Source organism: Triticum dicoccoides, chromosome 4B, assembly GCF_002162155.2.
Source record: "Triticum dicoccoides isolate Atlit2015 ecotype Zavitan chromosome 4B, WEW_v2.0, whole genome shotgun sequence".
Taxonomy (NCBI): domain Eukaryota; kingdom Viridiplantae; phylum Streptophyta; class Magnoliopsida; order Poales; family Poaceae; genus Triticum; species Triticum dicoccoides.
This window is the reverse complement of record NC_041387.1, coordinates 291,430,420-291,452,338: the sequence shown is the minus strand read 5'-3', so window position 1 is coordinate 291,452,338 and position 21,919 is coordinate 291,430,420.

Here is a 21,919-nt window from a genome sequence, read left to right as displayed (position 1 = left end):
TACCATCAAAGATCAATATGTGCATGATGCTTATTTTAAAGATGTAATGCATAATTGGGAAGAAGGAAGAATGTGGAACAAGTTCGTCGTTAATGATGGATTTGTGTTCCGTTTTAACAAGCTATGCATTCCAGCTAGGTCCGTTCATCTTTTGTTGTTGCAGGAGGCGCATGGAGGAGGATTAATGGGACACTTTGGCGTGAAGAAGACAGAGGACGTATTTGCTACACATTTCTTTTGGCCAAAGATGAGACGGGATGTTGAGCGTTTTATTGCTCGATGCACTACATGTCAAAAAGCTAAGTCACGACTCGATCCTCATGGTTTATATATGCCTTTGCCTGTACCTATTGTTCCTTGGGAGGATGGACTTTGTTTTAGGTTTACCTCGAACAAAGAAGGGGAGGGATAGCATATTTGTTGCATGGATAGATTCTCAAAAATGGCACACTTTATACCATGTCATAAAAGCGATGATGCTGTTAATGTTGCTGATTTGTTCTTTCGTGAAATTATTCGCTTGCATGGGGTGCCAAATACTATTGTTTCAGATCGTGATACTAAATTTCTTAGCCACTTTTGGAGATGTTTATGGGCTAAGTTGGGGACTAAACTGCTTTTTAGTACTACTTGTCACCCCCAAACTGATGGACAAACTAAAGTAGTCAATAGAACATTGTCTACTATGCTTAGAGCTGTTTTGAAGAATAATAAGAAAATGTGGGAAGAATGCTTGCCTCATATTGAATTTGCTTATAATCGTTCATTGCATTCTACTACTAAGATGTGCCCTTTTGAAGTTGAGTATGGTTTCCTACCTCGTGCACCTATTGATTTGTTGCCTGTTCCATCTTCGGAGAAGGTTAATTTTGATGCTAAACAACATGCTAAATTGATTTTAAAAATGCATCCATTAACTAAGGAAAACATTGAGCGTATGAATGCTAAATATAAACTTGCTGGAGATAAGGGTAGAAAACATGTTGTGTTTGCACCTGGAGATCTTGTCTGGTTACATTTGCGTAAGGATAGATTTCCTGATTTGTGCAAATCAAAGCTAATGCCACGTGCTGACGGACCTTTTAAGGTGATAGAGAAAATAAATGATAATGCATATAAACTTGAGCTGCCTGCAGATTTTGGGGTTAGTCCCACTTTTAACATTGCATATTTGAAGCCTTATTTGGGAGAGGAAGATGAGCTTTCGTCGAGGACGACTTCATTTCAAGAAGGGGAGGATGATGAGGACATCAATACCATTGTTACACCCACAGCCCCTGCTGCTATACATACTGGACCAATTACAAAAATTCGCGCACGCCAATTAAATTACCAGGTACTTTCGTTTCTTGGTAATGATTCTAATGTTCATGAGAATATGATGCTGCCAAAATTGGATACATTTGTTTTGCTTACAAATGAAGGGCCTAGCTTGGAGAAGGATGAACATTGGAGCAAGAGATAGGGTTATTTTATTATTGGGCCAGGCCCATGTAATTTCGAAATACATAAGTATAGGTTATTTTTAGAGTCCGTATGTGTGGGGAAACAAGAGATAGGGTTGATTTCGGACCCCTCCACCAAGGGCCACGAAATTCCCCCCTCTTCCTCCATATATACAGCCCTTAGGGCACCGTTTAGACTTTGGGTTTTGTTTAGATTAAAAGTTCGCCATAGCTGCAACTTCGCGTACTTCGTTTGTGTTTAACGACCAGACAAAGGCGTCATAGAAACCCACCTTGATCAATAAAGCTTTCATCTTATATTCGCAATATCCAGATTACAATCTCAGTTTCTTGCTTATTCTTCATTTGCTCGCAGGAAACAGACCCTCGTGGTCAGGTTGATCGTGCTCCGGCATGGTCAATAACCTCTCGGAGTTGGTTTAGCGATTGCTAAGGCGCGACGTCCTCGCACGTGTGTAGTCGGATCGTCAAAGTCGACTTCCACCAAAGCGATATCCATCATCTCATCGAAAGACGGGACACCTTTGTGATGCGGAGCATCCTTTGGTCATCCCCATGGACCTTCCATCGCCTCACCAAGCCCCCTGAGGACCCATGACTAGAGCACGTGCTAGAGCTGTCGAGACCGAGGTGACTTCTCTCCTTAATGATATCTCATATGATCCTCTCGAGACATGGCTACTACCTCAATACGGAATGTTGTGCATGATTAGGTACCAGGAGGACCCTCCCGAGGATGGACGTGAAGATGGTCAAGACCCCAAGTCCGTGGAAGAAGAGAACCAATGGAAGAAGGCAAGGATAGCATCCAGGCACCGGACATCCGGCCAGGACCCCGGACATCCGGCCCCTGGAGATCCACAAGGCCAAGCATCTGCAGAAGAAGCTACAGGGACCGGACATCCGGCGTCCAGCTCGGACATCCGGCCCCCACCAGAAATCCGGCCTAAATCCCGGACATCCGGCACTGGTGTCCAGGGAGCACAGAAGCTTGCCCCGACAGCCCGGACGTCCGGCATTCGCTCCGGACATCCGGCGCCTCCCGAAGTCGCAGACATCCGGCCCCTCCGAGCGGACATCCGGCACATCGTGAGCGCCCGGACATCCGGCCCGTCGCCCGGACATCCGGCGCCCTCTACCTACGTGCAGCTCCTTTGGGTCGTGACCCATGTACCCCTTCGCCCTTTGACTATATATACTCCCTCATCCCGTACATTTTAGGGTTAGCATTGGTTTAGCTCATATTTGTGTGAGAGCCTTGCTCATCCACTTGGATACTTCTCCTTGGAGTTCACGACCTCTTCGAAGAAGATCCCCCAAGCAGATTCAGGACCCCTTTCTAGGGAAGACCATCAAGACCTCCTCGCGAAGAAGAACGGTTCCTTTGTATCCTTACCTTTGTTGATTGTGGATCATGAGTTACTCTTTGTTTTCGGTGATCTAGCACTTGTGTGATTGATTCCTTGTCGGTTTAGTGATTCTCTCTCGTTTTCCCCTTGTTTCCCCTTTGTGCTTCCGCGTGTTCTTCGTGATTCCCCGTAGGATCCACTCCAAACGTGAAAGATCGTCCACCTAAGGTTTCGCCCTACATCATATTGGTATCATGAGCCACGTTGATCACGTTTTTGGAGCCCCTACCCTGTGTTTTCTAGCTTGATTTTGTTGTTTTCGTCCGAAATCCGAAAATCCTCACCAAAAAAGAGCCCCAAATTTTTTGTGATTTGTTGGTGTGATGAAGTTTTGTTGGATTTGATCCACGGATCTGCTTTGCATCAGGTTGATCTAGCTTTTCCCCATCTCTCCCGCGATTTCCATCCACCAATTTGTCCTAATTTTGCCCCGGAGTTGCAATTTCTCCCATGGAGTTCATCGTGTTCGTCCCCGATCCAGAGCCCGGACATCCGCCCCGTGTCCACCGGACATCCGGCAGCTGGCCCGGACATCCGGCCCCTGGAAGCAGTAACTCCATCCCCCACGCCCATTTCCGCATACTTTCCCCCAATTTTGCCCCGGTGCCCACGCTTACTTCCGCAAACTCCCAACGTTTCCACAAACACCACCACCGCTCACTTCTACCTCCTATGTCGATTTTCACACGTTTTGGTCTTTGAGATTTTGATTTGTGCTTCCCGTGTCCTATTGTGTTTCGGCTATATAGGTACGGTTCGACGTCACCATCACCACCGTTCATCTTCATCGACTACTCAACATCGCCAAGGATGGTAACTTCGACGACATCTTTGTCATAACTTGCAATTGCACTGATACCCCACATGGCCTTACTTTTGCGTAGCTTACCCATCGAGACTAGCCATTGAGTATTGCCGGCAACGTGACTTGTGCACATTAGTGATCATACTCCATAGCATACATACCATAACACCATGGTGCATATCTTGGAATCAACTTGTGTGTCACAAAGTTGTCATAGCATACGCAATTGCTATCTTGGTTCGTGAAGTTTTGCATGAGAAAAGAGCTCAAAAGTGAAAGAGCCACCCAAGCTTTTAGCAAAGAGGAAAGATAAGCAAAGAGCTTATAAGCAAGAACCATAGCATCATACTACATTAAGATGTCATATAAGATCATCTTGGATAATAGCACCGAAATACCATACATATAGCATACTTGGGATAGAGATCATTGCATTTTTGCCTAGTAGGTTGTGCACAAGCTCCGTATCCGCCTATTGGGCAATCGTGCTAGCATCTCTCTAGTATTGTGCAACCAAAGCGTTTTTGTGGATTCCACATTTTGGCTCACTTTTGGTTTGCACAATCCCATTTATCTATTTGCGTGTGTGTCTCCATGTTCCCCTACTTTCTTGGTCTACTTGTTGCATTTGCAAATTTGTGAATCTTTTCCAACATTATTGAATCTCGCTTTCAATTGCTTCAAATTTTGTGCCACCATCCTAACCAGGCTCCACCATAAGCTTTTACTTGTGTAGGTGTGGGAACCGACAAGAATTGGTACCAATAGTGCTATTTCATTGTCAGCATTTGATTGAACTTGATTCATCATCAACATCGGTCAAAGGTACATTGGTATAAGTTCTTCTCCTTCTACCACTCACATTTTGCTTGAAATGATGGATAGGCCAAGTACTTCTACCAACCCACTCTTCATCGAGCAAGACAACGACATGTCATCATATGTCACCAAGAGCCACCTCTTTGGTGCACAACGAGCGTTGCATCAAGAGCAACAAGCAATGAACGACCACATCGACAACCTCGCCACCGACTTGCCACTCTCCGAGCAATGTACAAGAGACTACTTCGGCAACAAGCTCGACGCGCATAAGTAAGAGAACGATGCAAGAATGGACGAGATCCGCGCCTTGTTGGTGAACCGGCCTCCTTCTACATCGTCATACTCAAGACGGAGCCACTCAAGTCGACACTCCGATGATTCCTTCTCCGGCTCAAGTACACCGTCATCGAACACTCTTCGAAGAGCCGCGCGTCAAGACCGTCATGCATCTCGCAACCCGCTACACATCAAGCATTCACAAGAGCAAGCCAATGAGCAAGTCCCTTGTCCTCAATCAAACCAAGTCGCTTTTGCTCAAGCTCAAGAACGACAACAACTACGGTGCCAAGAGGAAGGACGAGCGCGTCTACACCAAGAGCAACAAGACGCCGATGCTCAACGTCTTTAACAACAACTACGTGAAGCGCAAGCTCTTGAGGCACAACGTGGCCTTCAAGAATCAATTCGAGCTATCGCCGACCGCAATCGCGAACGGCGTAATCAAGAGGAAGCCCTTCGAGAAGAAATACAAGAGAAGAACTACCAACCGCGTGTGCAACGTCAAGCCCCACAAGCTCCTCCACAAGCTCGTCAAGCTCCACCTCAACCTCAAGTTCAACAAGAGCAAGTTGATCATGGACTTCCTCCACGCCAAGAGCAACATGAGGATGAGTACCCTCCACGTCAAGGGCGTCATCATCACCATCGCCAACAACACAATGAAGAGCAACACTATGGCAAGCTCAAATTCACAATGCCCAAGTTCAATGGAAGCAATGATCCCGAAGAATACCTCTCATGGGCATTGAAGGTCGACAAAATCTTTCGTTTGCACAACTATGAGGAAGAGAAGAAGATCGCTATGGCATCACTTGAGTTCCATCACTATTTGCTCATATGGTGGGAACAAGTCCTTGAGCGCCGACAAGCAAGAGGTGAACCTCCAATCACCACTTGGGCTCAAATGAAGGATGTCATGCGAGCACGTTTTGTGCCCACATACTACAACCGCGATCTCTTCAAGAAGCTACAACTCCTCAAACAAGGAACAAAGAGTGTTGAAGAATACTACAAGGAAATGGAGATTGCCATGATACGAGCCAATATCACGGACGATGATGAGCAAACAATGGCACGATTCTTGAATGGACTCAATCATCCCATCAAGAAGATCGCCGACTTCCAACCCTACTCCAACCTCATTGAGCTCGTGCATCAAGCTACAAAGGCGGAACGTCAAGTGCGAGATGACTTCAAGTACGCCAAGTACTCATCCAAGACCTACGGCTTCTCCAATAACCAAGCTTCAACAACTACTCCAACTTCGACATCAACCAAGCCTTCTCCAAGCAACAACGACAAGTCAAGTTACAAGAAAACTTCGGCAAGTTCAAGTCGTCTTCCTCCTACTACAAGCAACTTCAAGACGCGTGCTTCGTCTTCTACTCCGACCGATGAGACCGTCAAGACAAGCTCCTTCAAGTGTTTCACCTGCGGCGGCCGAGGCCACAAGTCCTATGAATGCACAAACAAGCGCACCATGATCCTCAATGACGATGGCACCTACGACTCAATGAGTGAAGATGAAATGGAAGCTCTTGAGCAAGTGGCCATGCACCGGCGCGTGAACGAGGATGAAGATGATCAAGTCTTTTGTGATGAAGATACAAGCCCCGCTCTTGTTGTCTCCAAGGTCTTGACTCTTCAACATCAACAAGAAGAAGACCAAAGATGCCATATCTTCCACACCAAGGCCGGCATCAATGGAAGGTTCGTCAAGGTCATCATTGATGGAGGTAGTTGCCACAACTTGGCAAGTGAAGAACTATGCTCCAAGCTCCAATTGGTCAAGAGGAAGCACCTGCACCCCTACAAGGTTCAATGGCTAAGTGACTCCGGCACAATCCGAGTTGAGCATACGGTCCAAGTCTCCTTCAGAATTAGTGCATATGAAGACACTTTGGAGTGTGATGTGGTCCCCATGACCGTTTGCCACCTCCTTGGTAGGCCATGGAAATTCGACCGTGGTGTCATCCACAACGGGCGTACCAATCACTATAGCTTCAAGATCAAAGGGAAGGAATATGTGCTACGACCTATGTCTCCTAGTCAAGTGATAGGCGACAAGAAAGCCACCCATCATGGAGAGAAGAGTGAGAAAGTGATCCACCAAAAAGTGAGTGAGAGCCACAAGCCAAACTTGAGCGCCTCTTCGCCTAGAGAGAAAAACCTCATACTATTTGCAATGAAGTGTGACATGAGAGAAGTGTGGGAGAACCCATCGAGTGTGATGCACTTTGTCCTTGTGTGCAAGGATGGAGAACCAAAAACTAACACCTCTCACGAGCTACCTTTAGTGTTTCAATCTCTTTTGCAGGAATTCCAAGATGTTTTCGCCAATGAGCTACCTCCGGGTCTACCTCCTCTAGGAGGCATTAAGCATCGAATCGACCTCGTCCCCGGAGCGCTACTTCCAAAAAAAGCTCCATACCATGTCAATCCTGAAGAAACCAAGGAGATTCAACAGCTAGTACAACAACTAATCGACAACGGTCATGTACGTGAAAGCTTAAGCCCTTGTGCCGTTCCCATTATACTTGTGCCTAAGCCCGATGGAAGTTCCCGCTTGTGTTCCGATTGTAGACCTATAAATGCTATTACCGTTCGCTATAGGCATCCCATTCCTCGCTTAGATGATATGCTTGATGAACTTAGTGGAGCCAACTTTTTCTCAAAAATTGATCTTAAAAGTGGCTATTAACAAATACGCATTCAAGAGGGTGATGAATGGAAAACTGCTTTCAAAAACAAATTTGGCCTATATGAGTGGTTAGTTATGCCTATGGTTTTATCGGAGGCTCCCGGTACTTTCGTGCGCCTCATGCATTATGTGCTTCGCCCTTATATTGGAGTCTTTATTGTGATTTATTTCGATGACATTCTTGTGTTTAGCAAAACCATGAAAGAACATTTTAATCATGTTAGGGCTATTTTACAAACCCTTCGCAAGGAAAGTCTTTATGCAAACATGAAAAAGTGCACATTTGGTGTTGACAATGTGGTTTTCTTGGGTTTTGTTGTATCTTCCAAGGGTGTCCATGTTGATGAATCTAAAATTGAAGCAATTAAAACTTGGCCCCAACCCACCAATTTGCAACAAGTGTGTAGTTTTCTTGGTCTACCAGGTTTTTATCGTCGCTTTGTGAAAGATTTTAGCACTATCGCAGCTCCTTTGCATGCCTTGAGTAAGAAGAATGCTCCTTTTGTTTGGGGATCTTTGCAATCCACCGCTTTTGATGAGCTCAAGTCTTTGCTTACTCATGCTCTGATTCTTGCTTTGCCTAATTTTGACAAAACTTTTGAGGTTCATTGTGATGCAAGTGGTACCGGAATTGGCGGAGTTTTGATGCAAGAAAAACGAGCCATTGCATATTTTAGTGAAAAACTCTCTGGTGCTCAACTTAACTATCCCATCTATGACAAGGAATTGTATGCCTTAGTGCGTGTGCTACATGTTTGGGAACATTATCTTAGACCTCATGAGTTTGTCATCCATACCGATCATGAAAGACTTAAGTACTTAAAAGGTCAAACTAAGTTGAACAAGCGTCATGCCGAATGGAGTGAATTTATTGAATCTTTTCCCTATGTGATCAAGTACATTAAGGGTAAGGAAAATGTAGTTGCCGATGCACTTTCACGCGTATGCACGCTTGTCACTAAACTTGAGTTGAATGTTATTGGCTTTGAGCACATAAAAAGACTTGTATGCTAATGATCCATCTTTTGGAACTCATTATGCTAAATGTTTGACGCATACATCTTGGGAACAATATTACATCAGGGATGGTTATCTTATGAGAGCTAACAAACTTTGCATTCCCGAGTCTTCTCTTCGTTTGCTCCTTTTGCAAGAGGCTCATGGAGGTGGACCCATCGGATATTTCGGACGCGACAAGACATTCGCCACGCTCTCCAAGAACTACTTCTGGCCCAAGATGTTCCGTGACGTCTCACGCTTCACCACCCGATGCTCTACATGTCGCAAAGCTAAGTCTAAAGCTCAATCCCATGGTCTTTACATGCCTCTTCCTATTCATTATCAACCTTGGGAAGACATTAGCATGGATTTTGTACTTGGTTTGCCTAGAACGCAAAATGGCAAGGACTCCGTGTTTGTTGTTGTGGACCGATTTTCTAAGATGGCACATTTCATCCCTTGCAACAAGATAGACGATGCTTCACACGTTGAAAATCTCTTTTGTAGGGAAATCTTGCGTCTCCATGGAGTACCAAAGACAATCATCTCCGACCGCGACGTCAAGTTCTTGAGTTACTCTTGGAAGACCCTACGCGCCAAGATCGGAATCAAGCTCTTGTTCTCATCTGCATACCACCCTCAAACCGACGGCCAAACGGAGGTGATGAACCATACACTATCCACTCTACTTCGCGTGTTGATCAAGAAGAACATTAAGGAGTGGGAGGAGTGTCTACCCATCACCGAGTACACCTACAACCGTGCAAGACATTTGACGACCGGCAAGTCCCCCTTCGAGGTCGTCTACGGCTTCAACCCATTGTCCCCATTGGACATTCTACCTCTTCCTCTACAAGAGAGCAACAACCTCGACACAAGTGCCGGTGCAAGCTACATCAAGAAGATGCATGAAGATACAAGGCACACCATCGAGCGCCAAGTACAACGACTCGCGACCAAGCTCAACGTCAACAAGCATCCCATGAAATTCAACATTGGAGACCTCGTGTGGCTACACCTTCGCAAGGACTGTTTCCCCAACGAACGCAATTCCAAGCTTCTCCCTCGAGCAGACGGACCCTTCAAGGTACTAGCACGCTACAACAACAACGCTTACAAGATCGATCTCCCACGCGAGAAGTACAACGTGAGCGACATCTTCAACGTCTCCGATCTCTCCCCGTACCATGGTGATGAGGATTTCGATCCGAGATCGGATCTTTCCCAAGGGAGGGGAAATGATGCGGAGCATCCTTCGGTCATCCCCATGGACCTTCCATCGCCTCACCAAGCCCCAAGAGGACCCATGACTAGAGCACGTGCTAGAGCTCTCGAGACCGAGGTGACTTCTCTCCTTAATGATATCTCATATGATCCTCTCGGGACATGGCTACTACCTCAATCCGGAATGTTGTGCATGATTAGGTACCAAGAGGACCCTCCCGATGATGCACGTGAAGATGGTCAAGACCCCAAGTCCGTGGAAGAAGAGAACCAATGGAAGAAGGCAAGGACAGCCTCTAGGCACCGGACATCCGACCAGGACCCCGGACATCTGGCCCCTGGAGATCCACAAAGCCAAGCATCTGCAGAAGAAGCTACAGGGACCGGACATCCAGCCTCCAGCCCGGACATCCGGCCCCCACCGGAAATCCGGCCTAAATCCCGTACATCCAACACTGGTGTCTAGGGAGCACAAAAGCTTGCCCCGACAGCCCGGACATCCGGCGTTCGCCCCGGACATCCGGCGCCTCCCGAAGCCGCGGACATCCGGCCCCTCCGAGTAGACATCCGGCGTCACCCCTCAAGTGCACAGAAGAGTCAACTCCACTGGCCCGGACATCCGGCACCTCGTGAGCGCCCGGACATCCGGCCCGTCGCCTGGACATCCGGCACCCTATGCCTGCGCGCAGCTCCTTTGGGCCGTGACCCATGTACCCCTTCGCCCTTTGACTATATATACTCCCTCACCCCGTACGTTTTAGGGTTAGCATTGGTTTAGCTCATATTTGTGTGAGAGCCTTGCTCATCCACTTGGATACTTCTCCTCGGAGTTCACGACCTCTTCGGAGAAGATCCCCCAAGCGGATTCAAGACCCCTTTCTAGGGAAGACCATCAAGACCTCCTCACGGAGAAGAACGGTTCCTTTGTATCCTTACCTTTGTTGATTGTGGATCATGAGTTATTCTTTGTTTTCGGTGATCTAGCACTTGTGTGATTGATTCCTTGTCGGTTTAGTGATTCTCTCTCGTTTTCCCCTTGTTTCCCCTTTGTGCTTCCGCGTGTTCTTCATGATTCCCCATAGGATCCACTCCAAATGTGAAAGATCATCCACCTAGGGTTTCGCCCTACATCACTTTGCCTCTATCAGAAGCCATCTAACTACTAGCTACAGACCCGTACGTCTGTGGTAAACTACTCACGCATCATCGAAGGGGCAACAAGGATGATGAAGAACCCCTCCGTGATTGTTGACCCCTCTGGCAGAGTGTCGGAAAAGGCCTCTAGATTGGATCTCATGGTTCTAGAACTTAAGGCAGCGGAAACTGTATTCTCTTGACTCCCCTAGGGTTTTGGAGATTTTAGAGTATTTATAGAGGTGGATGTAGGTGGAGAAGCTTCCTGTGGGCTCCACTACCCACTAGGGTGCACTAGGGGCCTCTGGCACGCCCTGGTGCCTAGCGGGCCCCATGGGCCTCCTCCCGTGCAGTTCTTTGGCTCCCTGGGTGTCTTCTGAGAATAAAATCTCCAAAATGTTTCATGGCATTTGCACTCCGTTTGGTATTTATATTCTACAAAGTAAAAAACAAGGAAAAAAGCAGCAACTGGCAATGGGCACTATGTCAATAACCTAGTCCCCAAAAATGATATAAAATTGCTAGTAAATGAATATAAAACATTCAATATTGATAATATAACAACATGAAACAATAAAAAATTATAGATACGTTGGAGATGTATCAGCATCCGCAAGCTTAATTCCTGCTCGTCCTCAAGTAGGTAAATGATAAAACAGAACTATTGATGTGGAATGCTACTTAACATGTTCACTATATATTCTTTTCTTTGTAGCATGGACATTTGGACTTTTAGATGATTTAAAGCAATGGTCTATAATTGACATGAGGACATCAATACTCAAGAATATCAACATGCAACCATGTCTTTCAAAATATCAACACTAAAGAAAGCTATATAAATCATAGGCGGTCCCCAAACATAACATAAAGTTTATTCCTTTTTCCACCATTCATTTACAATACATGGCTACTTGTATCCACGGGTGCCTTCCATACCAACATTTTCCAAGGAATTTATTATTTATAACATATAAGAAAACTCATTTTGGGACTGGGCATCCCTATTACCTTGCCACAATCTCGTGCAATGACAAGTGAATAAACAGTGATCGTGAGAATAAAATATCTACCATGGAAAATATTGGCTACCCCCTACTGCTTCATGAGAGGTACACAAAAAAAGGAAATTCATTTTGAAAATTAGAGTTGACACATACAAATTTACTTGGAATGGCATGTAAATACCGCATATAGGTACGTATGGTGGACTCATTTGGCACAACTTTGGGTTTAAGGAGTTGGATGCACAAGCAGTATTCCTGCTTAGTACAAATGAAGGCTAGCAAATAGATTGAAAGCGACCAACAAGAAATGAAAACGATCATAAACAAGCATTAAACATAACTAACACCGAATAATGCACCACAAGTAGGATATAACTTTATTGCATAATTATTGACTTTTGTTCTTGCATAGGGAATCACAAACCATAACACCCACATTCTTACTAAGCATAAGTACTCACTAACATGACTCAGATATTACTATCTCCATATCTCAAAACTATTACAAGGAATCAAGTTTATATTGTCCAATGATCTTCATGAAAGTTTTTATTATATCCCCCTAGAATATCTATCACTTTGGGACTAATTTCATATATCACCATTGCTGCTTTTCAATCTCTCAAATAAATTTAAGTGAGAAATGAGAGCATAAATATTTCTTCAGAATTTCCTTACTCTCAAAATAATCTAAATGAAGCATCACAATATTTCTTCAAAATTTACTAACTCTCAAAATAATCAAAGTGAAGCATGAGAGTATTTCTTCAAAATTTTATACCACCATGCTCAAAAAGATATAAGTGAAGCACTAGAGCAATTCCTAGCTCAAAAAATTGAAGTGAAGCACATAGAGAAATTCTAACAAATCATAGCATCATTATGGCTCTCTCAAATAGGTGAATCCAGCAAGGATAATTGTGACAAACTAAAAAGCAAAACAAGCAAAGAATCATATAATGCAAGACGCTCCAACCAAAACTCATGATATGTAACAAATAAAAATATAGCTCCAACTAAAATTACCAATGGTCATTAGAAAAAAGAGGGGATACCTTCCCAGGTAATCCCAAGCTTAATTGCTTGGTACTCCTTGAATATTACCTTGGGCTCCCATGGGCATCCCCAAGCTTAGGCTCTTTTTACTCCTTATTCCTTCATCCATCGTGATTTGACCAAAAACTTGAAAACTTCAATCAGACAAAACTTAACAAAACTTTCGTGAGATCCGTTAGTATAATAAACCAAATCACCACTCTACGTATTGTTGCCAACCCATTCATATTTTACTATTGCATTATACCTACTATATTGTAACTTTATCATGGCATATACCCCTCGATACAATCCATAGATTCATCAAAATAAGCACACAATGGAACAAAAACAAAATCTGTCAAAAATAGAACAGTCTGTATGATGAGGACATGGCTAACACAGTTACACCCATAACCCCAGCTACTATACCTATTGGACCAATTACTAGAGCTCATGCACGCCAGTTAAATTATCAGGTACTTTCGTTTCTTGGTGATGTTTCTATTGTTCATGAGAATGTGATGCTGCCTAACTTAGATATATTTGTGTTGGTTACAGTTGAAGCACCTAGTATGGACAAGAAGAATGAAAATTGGAGCATGATCAAGCACTATGATGAAGGCATGTGCGAAGGGAACAAGAACGGAGTTTCTGGAGGAGATTTCCGCACTTTGAAGCCACCATGATGACATACAAAAAGATGGACGAAATATACATCTTTCACAAATTTCATCCATCGCTTACTATTGGTGTCGTGTCACCTTAGTTTTGGGCTAGGCCCATGTATTTTCGAAATACCCTTTAGTTGGCTATTTTTAGAGTCCATATTGTAGGGGAAATGACTTAGGAGGTGTTTTAGTCCCACCTTGCCAAGGGTGGACGAAATCCCCTCTCTTTTCCCCTATAAATACAGCCCTTAAGGCACCGTTTAGACTTGGGTTTTATTTAGTTAAAAGTTGGCCATCGCTACAACTTCGTGTACTTCGTTTGTGTCCAACGACCAGACCAAGACCGCTTATGAAACCCCACTTTTATCAATACTTCATCCATACTCGCAATATTCAGATTGCTTAATCATATTCTTGCTTGTTCTTCGATTGCTTGCAGGAGTAGACCTTCGTGGTCAGGTTGATCGTGCTCCGGCTTGGTCAATAACCACTCGGAGTTGGTTTAGCGATTGCTAAGGTGCAACGTCGTGCACGTTTGTAGTCAAATCGTCAAAGTCGTCTCCACCAAATCGATAGTTATCATCTCATCGAAAGATCGGGACACCCCTCCTCTACCACTGTAGTAATATGTACTTTAACCATACTTCTATAACTCCAAAAATTCTGAAACATTAGGATAGCGTAAGCAATTTGTATATAAATCTAGTGTAAAAAAATTCAGAAATTTTTGTCGCTTCTGTGATTTTTAAAAATTCAACTACTAGACATAAAAATTTCTGTCTTCCAACAGGATCATGTCAACTATCACCCATGCCATCCTAAAGGCATTACTTGGCACAAACACTAACTAAAAATAGAAAAGAAAAAATAAACGGTAAATATTGGGTTGCCTAGCAACAAGCGCTATTGTTTTACACACCTAGCTAGCCATAATGCATAGATTCAACTTTTGTCATCTTTCGTTTTTGCTATCTTTGTAGAAGTTTTCTCAAACCCAAAATGCTCTTTACGCTTCCCAATATTCTCAGGAAATGAGACCATCTTGAGATCCAAAATATCCAACCGCTTATTAGACAAAGTAATCAAAGTATTAATGCGATTGAGATTTCCACTAATATTTTTGAGAGGTTTCTTAGACTTTTGCAACGCAACCAAATTTTTCTGTATATCACCCAATTTGTCTAATATTTGAAACCTTTCTTTAGTAAAAGTATATCCTTTTTGTGGAGGTGGAACTCCCAATATCCCCTCTATTATTTCATAAGTAGCATTAGCATCAATCTCAACAAAATTCCCTTTAGCAGCAAAATCCAAAAGTTTTCTGTGATGCATGGTTAAACCTATATAAAAATTGCAGAGCAAAATATTTGCATCTCCTTTTATATTGCAAACACGGTAAGATTCCATTAACCTATACTAGGCATCTTTCAAATTTTCTCCTTGTTTATGTTTGAATTATAGAACTTTAAAATCTACTCCCTCCGTCCAACAATGTAAGACATTTTTTGACACTACACTAGAGTCAAAAAGCGTCTTACATTATGGGACGGAGGGAGTAGTGACAAAGGAGGGGTAATCATGCTTGTCATGATGATAGGATGACCAAAACAAAAAGGCAAACAAAAAAACATTTTTGTATTTTTGGAAAAACATTTTAGAAGTGGTGGAGATGAAAACGAGAGGTAAATCGCAAATAAAGTAATTGCAAGGAGATGAAAGTTTATGCATAGGAACGTGATAGATGTTGATGATGTCTCCTCGGCAACGGTGTCAGAAATTCTTCCCGATTGCTTGTATCTGTGTTGGTATTTCCACATAGAGGAGAGGATGATGCGGCACAACAAAGGTTAATATTTCAGGCAGTTATGAAACCAAGGTTATCCATCCAATAGGAGAACTAAGCAAGACACTATAAACAATACCTGCACAACAACAACAACAACAACTTGCAACTCAACGAGTAAGAGGGGTTGTCAATCCCTCCTTGGTATTGAGATATATTTTGTATGAGATTTGATAAATAGATCTAGCAAAAAACAAAATAAAATGAATAAAGGAAAAATGCAGCAAAGTATTTTTTGTTTTATATGATAGGAAACTAGACCCTCGGGCCGTAGTTTTAACTAGAGGCTTCTGCCGGGAAAATAGCATACAGTGGGCAAACAAATTACTGTTGGGCAGTTGATAGAAAAGCGAATAATCATGACGATATCCAAGGCTATGATCATGTATATAGGCATCACGTCCATGATTAGTAGACCCAAACGATTCTCCATCTACTACTATTACTCCACACATTGACCGCTATCCAACATGCATCTAGTGTATTAAATTCTTGGAAAAACAGAGTAATGCAAGAAGAACGATGACATGATGTAGACAAGATCAATTCATGCAAGGATAGAACCCATCTTTTCATCCTTAATAGCAATGATACATGTGTTTCATGTCTCTTTATGTCACTGAGATTTAGCACCACAAGATCGAACCCATCACAAAGCACCTCTTCCCATGGCAAGAAAAATCAATCTAGTTTGCCAAACTAAACCAAAATTTCGGAGAAAAAAACGCAAGGCTATAACAATCATGCATAAAAGAGTTCATCAAAGAATCAAATAATATTCATGGATAGAACTGATCATAAACTCACAATTCATCGAATCACAACAAACATACCTCAAAAAGTCATTACATCAAATAGATCTCCAAGGACATCGAGGGAACATTGTATTGAAGAGTAAAAAGAGAGAGAAGAAGTAATCTAGATACTAGCTACGGACCGTCTGTGATAAACTACTCACGCATCATCAAAGGGGCAACAAGGATGATGAAGAACCCGTCCGTGATTGTTGACTCCTCCGGAAGAGTGCCGAAAGAAGCCTCTAGGTTGGATCTTGTGGTTCTGGAACTTGTGGCGGCAGAAACTGGATTCCTCTTGACTCCCCTAGGGTTTTGGGGATTTTAGGGTGTTTATAGAGGTGGATGTCTATGGAGAAGCTTCCCGTGGGCTCCACTACCCACCAAGGGGCGCCAGGGGCCTTTGGCGCGCCTTGGGGCCTAATGGGGCCCACGGGTCTCTTCATGTGTACTTCTTTGGCTCCCTGGGTGTCTTCTGGGCAGAAAAAATCTCCAAAAAGTTTGGTGGCATTTGGACTCCGTTTGATATTGATATTCTGCAAAATGAAAAACAACCAAAACACAGCAACTAGCACTAGGCACTATGTCAATAGGTTAGTCCCAAAAAATGATATAAACTTGCTAGTAAATTGTCAGTGCAACAAACCCTGGGTCTGTTGCCCAGACTGTACACAAGCCTAAGAGCAAGACTCAACATTTAAGACCAGACCAAGCAAAAGAGATCGGCTCTTTGAGGAGTCAGAGAGCGGATCAAGAAGACCAAGTCAAGCCAATGGAAGCAAGATGCCACCAAGGGAAAACCTCCCTTGCCAAGTAGGCGAGCCTGGCAAGGTCAAGGTCACCCGGAAGACGAGCCTCAACACCATACCGGCAGGCCTTCCAGGCCCCACGAAGGCAAACTACCCTGCCAAGGCTTCACCGCTCCACCTCAAAGCGACGCAAGTCATCGACCGGTGCGGTGTCAAGCCCCCAAGTGAGTAAGTGGCTAGTTTTTGCCACATGGCAGCCATTTCCTATGGGAATCCCCTCCAAATGACACCCGTCCAGAGATGTGTCAAGCAGGCAGGAGAGAAGCTGGTCGAACTTCCCGGCAAGGCTTCTCGGGCATGCCTTGATGTGACATTAACTGGCGCATTTAATGCGCTCTGCCCTGTCTACTAAGTTAGGTATGATAAGACTGTTTGCTATCTAATCACTGCACAAAGACTGATTTGCTACTGTGGTGACCCCTTGATCTATAAAAGGAGGGCCATGGCAACCATAGAGAGGATTTGGACCCTTGTATACTCATACACATGTAGCTTCTCTCGTCCCGAGGCAACCCTGCCGGGCTAGAGTGTTGCGTCTCCACCACGGTCCTCCCATCAATCCACTAAAGCAGGAGTAGGGTTTTACGCCTCGCGGCGGCCCAGACCTAGGTAAAACTGCCCGTGTGATCTCTATCGTGTTGTTCTACATTCTCTGCTCCTTGTGCAATGTGCTCATCCCCCCTGTCGAACCACAAGGGGCTGATTGGCCCATATGTTTTTTTAGCAATCAATGATAGTAGGAGAGTTTCAACTGACTTTCTATATCACCGTAGCAAAGTTACACATCCATGGTCCATAGGGGTGCATGAACGAATGCCAGCCAACCCAGCAAGGGGGAGCCAGTATATTGTCACATCCTTATGACCTGGTTTTTTTACACTTTGTTACTTTACACTAGAGAGTCTACAAAGCTAGAAGTAAATGGTCCCCGAGAGGGCTTAACCCTATGGACTAGCAGCCTAAAATCTATTTTGAATCTCTCTCTCCAGGAGGCTAGAGTGGGGGGAATGGCTCTTAACACTTTGTTATTACGTTCCTTCCACACGCTCCAAGCAGCTGTCAGAAATATATCCATGAACATGGTATGGTTCCTGATGAGGACATCAATACAATTGTTACACCCACAGCCCCTGCTGCTATACATACTGGACCAATTACTAGAGCTCGTGCACGCCAACTAAATTACCAGGTACTTTCGTTTCTTGGTAATGATTCTAATGTTCATGAGAATATGATGCTGCCTAAATTGGATACATTTGTTTTGCTTACAAATGAAGGGCCTAGCTTGGAGAAGGATGAACATTGGAGCAAGAACAAGCATGGAGATGATGGCATGCGCAAGGGGAACAAGAACGGAGTTACAAGTGATGATTTCAGGACTTTGAAGCCACCATAATGGGTGCATGAAGCCTTGGACGAAATATACAAGATGCCACTTCATAAATTTCGTCCCGAGGCTATTTTAGGTGCTGCGTCACCTTATTATTGGGCCAGGCCCATGTAATTTCGAAATACATAAGTATAGGCTATTTTTAGAGTCCGTATGTGTGGGGAAACAAGAGATAGGGTTGATTTCGGACCCCTTCTGATAGAGGCAGAGGTGTCCCGTCTTTCGATGAGATGGTGGATTTCGCTTTGGTGGAAGTCGACTTTGACGATCCGACTACGAACGTGCGAGGACGTCGCGCCTTAGCAATCGCTAAACCAACTCCGAGAGGTTATTGACCACGCCGGAGCACGATCAACCTGACCACGAGGGTCTGTTTCCTGCGAGCAAACGAAGAACAAGCAAGAAACTAAGATTGCAATCTGGATATTGCGAATATAAGATGAAAGCTTTATTGATCAAGGTGGGGTTCTGTGACGCCTTTGTCTGGTCGTTGAACACAAACGAAGTACGCGAAGTTGCAGCTATGGCGAACTTTTATTCTAAACAAAACCCAAAGTCTAAACGATGCCCTAAGGGCTGTATATATGGAGGAAGAGGGGGGGAATTTCGTGGCCCTTGGTGGAGGGGTCCGAAATCAACCCTATCTCTTGTTTCCCCACACATGCGGACTCTAAAAATAGCCTATACTTATGTATTTCGAAATTACATGGGCCTGGCCCAATAATAAGGTGACGCAGCACCTAAAATAGCCTCGGGACGAAATTTATGAAGTGGCATCTTGTATATTTCGTCCAAGGCTTCATGCACCCATTATGGTGGCTTCAAAGTCCTGAAATCATCACTTGTAACTCCGTTCTTGTTCCCCTTGCGCATGCCATCATCTCCATGCTTGTTCTTGCTCCAATGTTCATCCTTCTCCAAGCTAGGCCCTTCATTTGTAAGCAAAACAAATGTATCCAATTTAGGCAGCATCATATTCTCATGAACATTAGAATCATTACCAAGAAACGAAAGTACCTGGTAATTTAGTTGGCGTGCACGAGCTCTAGTAATTGGACCAGTATGTATAGCAGCAGGGGCTGTGGGTGTAACAATTGTATTGATGTCCTCATCATCCTCCCCTTCTTGAAATGAAGTCGTCCTCGACGGAAGTTCATCTTCCTCACCCAAATAAGGCTTCAAATCTGCAATGTTAAAAGTGGGACTAACCCCAAAATCTGCAGGCAGCTCAAGTTTATATGCATTATCATTTATTTTCTCTAACACCTTAAAGGGACCATCAGCACGTGGCATTAACTTTGATTTGCGCAAATCAGAAAATCTATCCTTACGCAAATGTAACCAAACAAGATCTCCAGATGCAAACACAACATGTTTTCTACCCTTATCTCCAGCAAGTTTATATTTAGCATTCATGCGCTCAATGTTTTCCTTAGTTAACTCATGCATTTTTAAAATCAATTCAGCACGTTGTTTAGCATCAAAATTAACCTTCTCTGAAGATGGAAGAGGCAACAAATCAATAGGTGCATGAGGTAGGAAACCATACACAACTTCAAAAGGGCACATCTTAGTAGTAGAATGCAATGAACGATTATAAGCAAATTCAATATGAGGCAAGCATTCCTCCCACATTTTCTTATTATTCTTCAAAACAGCCCTAAGCATAGTAGACAACGTTCTATTGACTACTTCAGTTTGTCCATCAGTTTGGGGGTGACAAGTAGTACTAAAAAGCAGTTTAGTCCCCAACTTAGCCCATAAACATCTCCAAAAGTGGCTAAGAAATTTAGTATCACGATCTGAAACAATAGTATTTGGCACACCATGCAAGCGAATAATTTCACGAAAGAACAAATCAGCAACATTAACAGCATCATCGCTTTTATGACATGGTATAAAGTGTGCCATTTTCGAGAATCTATCCACGACAACAAATATGCTATCTGATGAGGACATCAATACAATTGTTACACCCACAGCCCCTGCTGCTATACATACTGGACCAATTACTAGAGCTCGTGCACGCCAACTAAATTACCAGGTACTTTCGTTTCTTGGTAATGATTCTAATGTTCATGAGAATATGATGCTGCCTAAATTGGATACATTTGTTTTGCTTACAAATGAAGGGCCTAGCTTGGAGAAGGATGAACATTGGAGCAAGAACAAGCATGGAGATGATGGCATGCGCAAGGGGAACAAGAACGGAGTTACAAGTGATGATTTCAGGACTTTGAAGCCACCATAATGGGTGCATGAAGCCTTGGACGAAATATACAAGATGCCACTTCATAAATTTCGTCCCGAGGCTATTTTAGGTGCTGCGTCACCTTATTATTGGGCCAGGCCCATGTAAGTTCGAAATACATAAGTATAGGCTATTTTTAGAGTCCGTATGTGTGGGGAAACAAGAGATAGGGTTGATTTCGGACTCCTCCACCAAGGGCCACGAAATTCCCCCCTCTTCCTCCATATATACAGCCCTTAGGGCATCGTTTAGACTTTGGGTTTTGTTTAGATTAAAAGTTCGCCATAGCTGCAACTTCGCGTACTTCGTTTGTGTTCAACGACCAGACAAAGGCGTCACAGAACCCCACCTTGATCAATAAAGCTTTCATCTTATATTCGCAATATCCAGATTGCAATCTTAGTTTCTTGCTTGTTCTTCGTTTGCTCGCAGGAAACAGACCCTCGTGGTCAGGTTGATCGTGCTCCGGCGTGGTCAATAACCTCTCGGAGTTGGTTTAGCGATTGCTAAGGCGCGACGTCCTCGCACGTTCGTAGTCGGATCGTCAAAGTCGACTTCCATCAAAGCGAAATCCACCATCTCATCGAAAGACGGGACACCTCAGCCTCTATCAGTTCCATCTTTCTTTTCCGTAGTGCACAATGTTCAATCTGTTGCCGTTGAGGGCCCAATCGATCCCAAGCTCTGCCCATCATGCCACACTGATGGGGCATTCGAAAACAAGTGTTCCATAGTATCATATGTTCCTTGAGCACATAGCGCATACGTAACCCCACCACTTATGTTGTAGTGTCTCCTTCTCAGCATGCATTTAGTGTTCACACGATCAGCCAATAGAAGCCAAGAAAACACCTTAATCTTCATCGTGCATTTAGATTTCCAAATCCATCCAAAGGCCTCATCCGCGATCACCCCTTTGAAATAGTTTTTGTAATATTTGCTGGAGGACTAGGGCCCCCCCATGAGCAGACCCAAGTGTCCCTTGCCATGGCACTCAGAACAATGTCTTGCATACTTGCTTGCATGTCCAAGACCTCCATCAAGCCCGTGTGGACATTGGTAGATGGAAACCATCCTGGATATTTGTTATAGACAAGAAGGAGCCCACAGAAGCATCCTGCATTTTAGTGAAGGAAAATGCTTGTGGATGCAATGTTTCAAGAATTCTATTTTGCCACATATCCTTCCAGAATAGTGCAAATGCCCCATCTCCAACAACCACATTGGTGATCCCTCTATATATATCACTCAATTTCATCACATCCCTCCACCAGAACGAC